Here is a 7,877-nt window from a genome sequence, read left to right on the forward strand (position 1 = left end):
AATTTAAAGACTTTCGATAGAGATAGATGAACTAGATGGTGGTGGTTATGTACCGTCTAGTCCAAACTGACTCATAAGTGAAGCTCAAGCGGGCTTTTTAAAGGCAGTAAATCACAAGGGAGCGGATTTCTCTTTCTTCCATCTGGTGGATTTGAACCGAGCATTTGGTTTGGAAGCACAGTTCCTTTACCCGCTAGACCACCAGAGCTTGTACGATGGAGTGGGGAAGTTTTCCGTTTTCACTTCTCCCCACTCCAAGCCTTGAGGATAAGGGACAGGATTTCAAAAATTTGGAAAAGCCCAGTGTTTTATGGCCTCAGTCCTTGAGTGCTGCAGTTTGAAGGAGCAAGAAAAGAGGTATTTATTGTACACTTTTATAGCAGGTTTATTACCCAGAAGCAAACTTCTGAGACAGTATTTATCGCTTCCTACAGACCTGAAACGATTCTGTATTTTCTTGGTACCAACAGGAACTGGGAACAGTAGCATAGGCTTAGGAGCTCCCATGAGCTATTTACCTTTTGTGACAATGACAGATCTGGTGCGATTCTTAGATTTGCCTCTGGTTATGTAAGTGATTTGGAACAACATTCCTTTACCTCTTCTTTTCTTGCAGGGAATGTATTTTCAAGAGTTCAAAGATAGTAGTGACCAATTACTGGCTTCTTCCTTGTTCCTCAACCCCACTCCTATCCTTTGGGCCAAGGAAGCCTGAGGTGCACTTGTCACTGTCATCTTGAGAAGCATATTAGGGATTTCTTCAAGTGAGAAGAGGGTTGGTAAACTTTACCTGCTCTTACTCAGCTACTGTCTCCTAGTGTTCCAACCAAGTGTTCGGGAGGCCCAGGATTTCAGGGCAGGGGAGAAATTGGGTGGGGGTAGGGGAGGTGGAGAAGCAAGCCAGACACAGTGTTTTCCACCTTCATCCACTCTTTGACCCACTTTGCCCAAATCCAGCCTCCCTGCTCTTCAGTCTCCCATGCCTTTTGCCTATCCAGGGCAGAGGGCCAGCAACAGGGAAGGAAGTTTATCCACTGAGGATGTGGTGTGGGCAGGAGGGTGGGGACGACCATCATCCAGGCCTCAGATAGCCAGTCTAGAGCGGTTTGGAGAGGAAGCCTAAGAGAAACAAGCACAGGCCCCCTGGCTCTCCATTCGGGCTGCCAATGGCATGTGAAAAACAGGGGTGCCACAGCCTTTTTGCTTCTGGTCTGCATTGGCACCCTCTGTAATTATTGGCCTTTGTGTTTTATTTTTTTTAATTGAATATCTGTCTCTAAAATCAGTGAATGGGGAGCTGGAGTTGCCACCTGAAGAGTGCAGTATGTTGATTAGCCGTTATCTGGCAAGTGAATGAGCTAAGAATGAACTCTCTGCTGAGCTGATTAGACTCATTTGTCTTCACTGCAACCTTACCAATAGTTACTAGACAGTTGTTCCACGTGAGTAATGTGGTGAGGACAGAAAAAGCATATTTTTTATTTAGAGATCTCCTGTCGGGAAAGCAAATGGAAAAGCTCTTGTAGAAGGCTGTTTCAGTTTTAAATATTCATGCAAGATTGGCTTATTGGAAAAACTTGACCTGTTTGTTTGAGGACTGTGAAAAGACATATATTAAAACATTGTGAGATGTAAGTGCTGGTGAGAGTGAAGGGACTTTACCATTAGCCATTTGCTATTCGTCAGAAGTATCAGCAACTACCTAAAGAGATACAGCATTGAACTGACCTTTCCCTTAAGAACACTGAGCAGTAGTACCATGTGTGAGGCACTTGCTACATGTTTCACATGTATCAGTTTGGATAATTTGTGAAGTATTGATGCTTTGCATTTTATGGACAAAGAAATTTAACCTCTGGGGTGATAAATAAATTACTTGAGATTGCAATGAGCATTGTAGAGTACTTTTTTAAAAAAATAAAATTTTATTTTAGTTGTGATTTTAATGAACATTTACTGAAAAGTTAGATTTTCATTCATTCATTGCTGTACATTTTACCCTGTCACCCTCCCTCAGTTAACTTTAAAAAAAAATATTCATTCATTATTGCACAATTACTACTTCTCCTAACCCCAGTACTCTTTACAATGATATATCTCTTATTCTGGGCCATTGTCCTCTCTCTCTGTATATAATGCCCAATCATACATTGATTTTAGACAGTCTTTCTTTCATCTGTCCCAATGTAACCGGTCATTGACTATTCACTCTCCTCCCAACCCCCCATGTCAGAACTCTTTAAATGTACTTTTCAAACACCACCCTCAGTGGCTATTTTTATTTGCTTCATTTACATTTCTCTTCTCCTAGATCAACTTGTTAAGGATGTATCTACCGTTTGTGAAACACATTAGCTTGGCAGTGGCTTATAAACTATTTGAGGAATGTAGCTTTGCCAAATTTAATGTGGGTGGAGTCAGGATTAGAACTTGCAGCCTCTATATTATGTGACCAGGGAAGAGGAGAGAGGATCCTTAACGAAAGCTGTCAGATTCCACTAAGTATGTTTTCACCATGTGTAATGTGTGCTTGAATTTTGAGGTTTTTAGGAAAGACAAGAAGCTTGGAAAAAAGCCAGTTTGAAAAGAAAGGGGGAAGGGTGGTGGCAGAGCTGCTGCAGGGGAGCTGAATCGTCATAGTTGGGACTGAAGCCACTTCAGCGGCTGTTTCCAATTGTCCGGAATTTATATGGTAATGACGTGGTTGTACCACGCAGCTCCCTAGGAATTCGTCTGACGTCAGTGTTGAGTAATTCCCATGTATGGTAAAGTGTATAAATACTGAGGCAGCTAGCATTTCCGGACTAGAACAATTCCAGGGCTTCTGAAGGGTCAGGGGCAGTATCTGTCTCCTTGGCAGTGACAGGGAGAGAGAAATGGAAGGTTAACTCACCCTAGCACTTATTATACCTGGCACTTATTATACAGGGCTGACCTGGGGCTTACTGAGATGTCAGCTGCAAACAGCTCGTGTTTATAATATCTAAGTACTCCTTTTAAAAAAAAAATCTAGAAAAAGCATCCTGTGTTGCGCATGGCACAGCAGACTGTTACCCTGATAAGTTGACTTCATTCCAGATAAAACCAAAGAAACTTGGATCTGCTAAATAGCTTGTGATATATTTTTTATAATGTAGAATTCCCATTGTTGTTAATACTGTTGTTAGGAGCCATCCAGTTGAGTGTGACTCATAGCAGCCGTGTGAACAACAGATTTGAATCCCGTCCTATCCAGTGCCATCCTCACCATCTCTGATACACTTAAGCCATTGCTGCAGTCACTGTGTCATTCCATCTTATTAGAGGTCTTTTTCTCTTTCACTGACCATCTCCACCTTTCCAAAGAATAACCTCTGCTAGCAACATGTCCAAAGTACAAGAGACAAAGCTTTGCCCTCCATGCCTCCATGGAGCACTCTGGCTGCACCTTCTCCAAGGCAGACCTGTTCTTTTGTCAGGCCACAGAACTCTTCTCCAACACCACAGTTCAAAGGCATTGATTCTTGTGTCCTCCTTATTCATTGTCCAGCTCTCAGATGCATCGCTACTGATTGAAAAGATGCATAGATCCCATTTCTATATTTATGACTTTCAGATTTCTGAGCCCTAGAACTAGGGAGCCCTTAAAGATGCTGGGAGATAACACAGCATTGCCTTCAGTAGAAAAGCAGGAGGTGGGGGAGAAATAGAGAGGTAGGTCTGAGCTAGAGAGAGTAACTGAGCCAGATTCTAGGGTATGACACATGGGAGGAGCCCTGGTGACATAGTGTTTAAGTGCTCAGGTGCTCAGCATAAAATTGGTGGTTCACACCTACCAGATGCTCGAGAAAGTTGGAGCAGTTTGGTTCCAAAAAGATTAAACTCCCTGCCACTGAATTGATGCCGATCCACAGTGGTTTTCCATTGTGTTCCTAAGGCTGTAAATATTTCTAGAAGGCGACTGTCCACCTTTCTTCCTTGGAGCAACTGGTAGCTTTGAGCCGCTGACGTTTTGAGTAACAACACAATAAGGTGCCACTAGAACTGCTTCCATAAAAATGACAGCCTTGGAAATCACATGGACAGTTCTATCCTGTCCTGCAGGGTCACTCTAAGTCAGTTAGAGGCAAGAGTGGTGTTCCAGTATGTGAGGTGGAAGCTGAGCTTGTGCCACCTTCATATCAGCTTCCCAGCCACTCGGCTTCCCTGATGATGCCATTCCCCCCAAGCCCCCTCAGTGGCCACATTCCCCCAAAGCCCCCTCAGTGTTCACATTCAGGTCTGCTGTATTTCCTGGGCTCTCAGGTTTCATGTCCAGGACACGAAGGCTCTGAGCCTTGACCATCAAGGGCCTTCCTCCTTTCTTGCCTCCCTTGGCTGCCCTCCTGAGAAGGGGGTGTGGAGGAAAAAGTTGAGCTCGAGGCTTGGAAAGAATGACATTTCTCCTGTGTACCTGGCCAGATACCAGGGAGCTCACGTAATGTGAGCGGCACAGAGGCAAACACTTGACAGGTCTCTACTAGATTATGTGGGTGGAGACCTGAGCCCTATGTCCCAAAGCCACTCTTTGTCTCCAGGTAACAAGAGATTAGTAATGAGAGAAAAGGGCTTTTTCCCCCCTGGAGAAATAAAGTTGACATAGTGTATCAAGGGTTTGATGAGATCTCACCTGGTGGAGCTTATATACTTCTGAGAAAGTTCCTTGAACTTGAAACATGATCATACAAGACCCTTCAGACGTCCATTGGAGGTGGGTAAGCATGAGTGTTTGTTCTGTGTCTGCCCCACTCTTTGCTACTGTAAAAACTGCCATTTGGGATCTCTTATGCTAAGGGGTAATTGGATAAGAAGAAGGTAGATGGGTAACTGACAAGAGCTAGCTGCTTATTAGAAGAAGCCAATCCCTGACTCTTCGCCTCCAGGCCAACCTGGAGGATCCTGGCATTTCAGTAAACAGCTGACTAGATAGTTCCAACCATTCAGCAGGAAACTCAAGCTCTAGAGTCTGTTGAGAGTATCAACGTAGTAAACTAGGACAGATGAGAACACAGAAGGCAACCTCCGACAGGAATAAAACTCTGAGGTAGCCCACTACAAACTCACCAGGTAGGAAATCTAGATGGTAGATCCACCCCTCATCACCAGCACTATATATGACAGACCTTAATAGAAAGACAAAGGCCCCTGTTTGTGGTCTCTAGTAGTTAAAGGGAACTGCATCCCTAAGAAAGGGTAAGTCATTTGTCCCAGACTAGTTTGGTCAAGAATGCTTGGCCATTCCTCATGCCTTCTTCCTTCCAGGTGTGGATCTGCCGGGAAGGAGACTAGACATGTGACCCCACATCTGGCAAGCTGGTGTTAAGGCACAGCTCGGCCTGTCCTGTCAGTGGTAACCAAAATGAATTAGGCTGGGTTAAGAAAAACCAGTGAATCAGATGTAAATATATATGAGATCTGGTGGCCTACTGAGAAAAGAACCCAAAGTTGTTCAAATCTATGAGCCACTCCGAAGGAGAAAGATGGGCAGTCTCCTCTTTTGTGAGTTACAGCCTCTGAAAACCCTCTGGGGGGTCAGCCACGGGTCGGTTCTAACTCAGGGGTGCACGTCAACAACATATATACACATATATGTGTGTATATATTGAGAAAAACATTTCTTTATTTCAAGAAATGATACCCTCAGTTCTCAAGGCTAGCAAGTCCCAAATCCATGGCTGAAGGCTTCTTCTGACCAAGTGGTTGTGACTCAAAACCTGCGGGTTAAAGGGCAGACTGCTGGTTCGTGTCCCAAGAACCAGGAGTCGGAGGATGACAAGTTGGATGGAGGATAGAGAAAAAGAGAGTGAGCTTTGCCTGAACATGCAGATATATTGGGTGCAAGGCACACTCCCAAGAAACAGCAGTGCTGGTGCAATAGTTAAACTTTCAGCTACTAACTAAAAGATTGACAGTTAAAACTCACCCAGTGAGTGTGTGGGAGAAGGTCCTGATAGTCTGCTTTCATAAAGAATGTTATGTTGTTCTGTGTGCCATCGAGTAGGAACCAGACAACAACTGATCCTCCAGTGTGTTTTCAGAGGCACTTAACTGCACAGGAAGAGATTACCCATCTCTCACCCACAGAGTAGCAGGCAAATTTGAATCATGTGCCTTTGTGTTGGCAGTGCAGTTTTTTGCTACTACCCTATAGGGTATTTCTGCTCCCTCACACCGAGTTACTATAAGGCTGAACAACAACACGTGGTCCCATTTAGACAAGATCCTATACAGGCAAGGATGTTGAAACCCAGAGGAAAGTAATGTGGCCAGGCTTGCCGTGTTAGAGGGAAACTCAGATCTATGTGACTCCGGCACCCGGTTCCGTAACACCTAACTCTACAGGGCCTGACCTCTGACCGAGGGGCACTCTGTCACCACAGCCTCCTGCTAGGCTTCAGATACCCAGAACAGGAAAGGCCATTAGGAAGGAATCAGTTCTCCCGCCAGGCACTACACAAACTCTGAGAAGTAGGTTTCCTTTTAAGGCAGTTCAGCCTGGAGACAGGATTTGGCTGTTGAAGGGACTGGGCAGAAAGGAGGGGGTGGAGTGAAGTCCAAAGCCCTGACTCTTGTTGGGAATGAGGTGGTCCAGACTCCTTCCAGCTGAGACTCTTCCCCGCAGGCAGGCAGGGTCCCTGGGAGGGTGCAGGTGTGGGTGGAGGGAGACCAGAACCAGCCCACAGAGCCTGCCTGGGACCCTGCTAGCCGCAGACACAGTTGGTTCATGTCCTCTAGGCCCGGGAGTCCTTGCCTCCCCATTGGGCCCTGAGGAGAGACCCTCCTCTCCCAATGGTTGAGCTTAAAGGAATCATCTCCCTGAGAAGCAGCCTGGGCAGACTTTGCTCGCTGGCATGTCCCTGGGTTTCACCCTTTTCTTCGCCCATGTTCCCGGTTCCCTGGGGCCCTGCTGGATGTGGGCCCCTGACATGGAGCCAGGGAAAACAAGGGGAGGCCTGTGTGGAGCTCGGGTCTCCCCCAGAGGGAGAAGGGCTTTTGTGTTGTGGAACAAAACACTGCTTGGAACTGGTACACAGCACGTGGTTGGGGGAACTTTCCTCCCTTGGGATGTTCCTAGGAGCATAGGGCATGTCCCCCTGCTGGTTCAGGGGCTTTGGAAGAAGAGGGCAAGCATTGATGTGTGCCCACCGTGAGCAGGCACTGGGTAGGGCTTTAAATAACACAGGGCAGTAACAAAGTGTCTCAGTGGTGACAAGATGCAGAAAGGACTGGACCTGTCTTTGAATTCCACTTCCGCCTCTTTCAGCCATAAAGCTGTAGCAGATTGTCTAACCTCCCTCAGAGCTTTGTTTTCCTTGTTTGTAAAATCAGCATATACTTTCTGTCTGTAGGTGGTATGGGTAAGTTGGGATGGTATTTTTGAGCTGTCTGGTGCACAGTATGCATCCTTCAATGACACGCTGTTACTTAGTATGCAGAGGTCCAAGGGTCACGTCTAGAGAAGTCCCAGGATTCTCGTCACCTCATCAGGAGGAGAGGAGAGCCCGTGTGGCCCCATCTGGCCAGGCATGTTTTCTCAGAAGCTGTCCACGTGGAGGTTCCCTCACGTCTCACTGGCCAGAAGTGAAATGGCCTGTTCAGTGGTCACAGTCTGTGAATGAGCTGGCTGCTGGCAAGGGAAGGAGTCTCTGTGTCGGTTTAGGAGACTTGGGAGTCGCTCCTGGGGTTGGGCAGGAGGCCCTTCCCTGAGGCACGTGGTGGAGGGGCAACAGCCCGAGTATCATTGGTGTTCTGTAGCCAGGAAGACTGTGTTATCTGAGCCTGTTGTAGCCTCTGTGCCCCCATCCTGTTGAGAGTTTTCCTCTTTTATTGAGGGTCTGCTTTTTTTTTTTTTTTGCCAA

The sequence above is a fragment of the Elephantulus edwardii genome, unplaced genomic scaffold (assembly GCF_000299155.1).
Source record: "Elephantulus edwardii isolate Elephantulus edwardi_28Jun2011 unplaced genomic scaffold, EleEdw1.0 scaffold00110, whole genome shotgun sequence".
Lineage (NCBI taxonomy): Eukaryota > Metazoa > Chordata > Mammalia > Macroscelidea > Macroscelididae > Elephantulus > Elephantulus edwardii.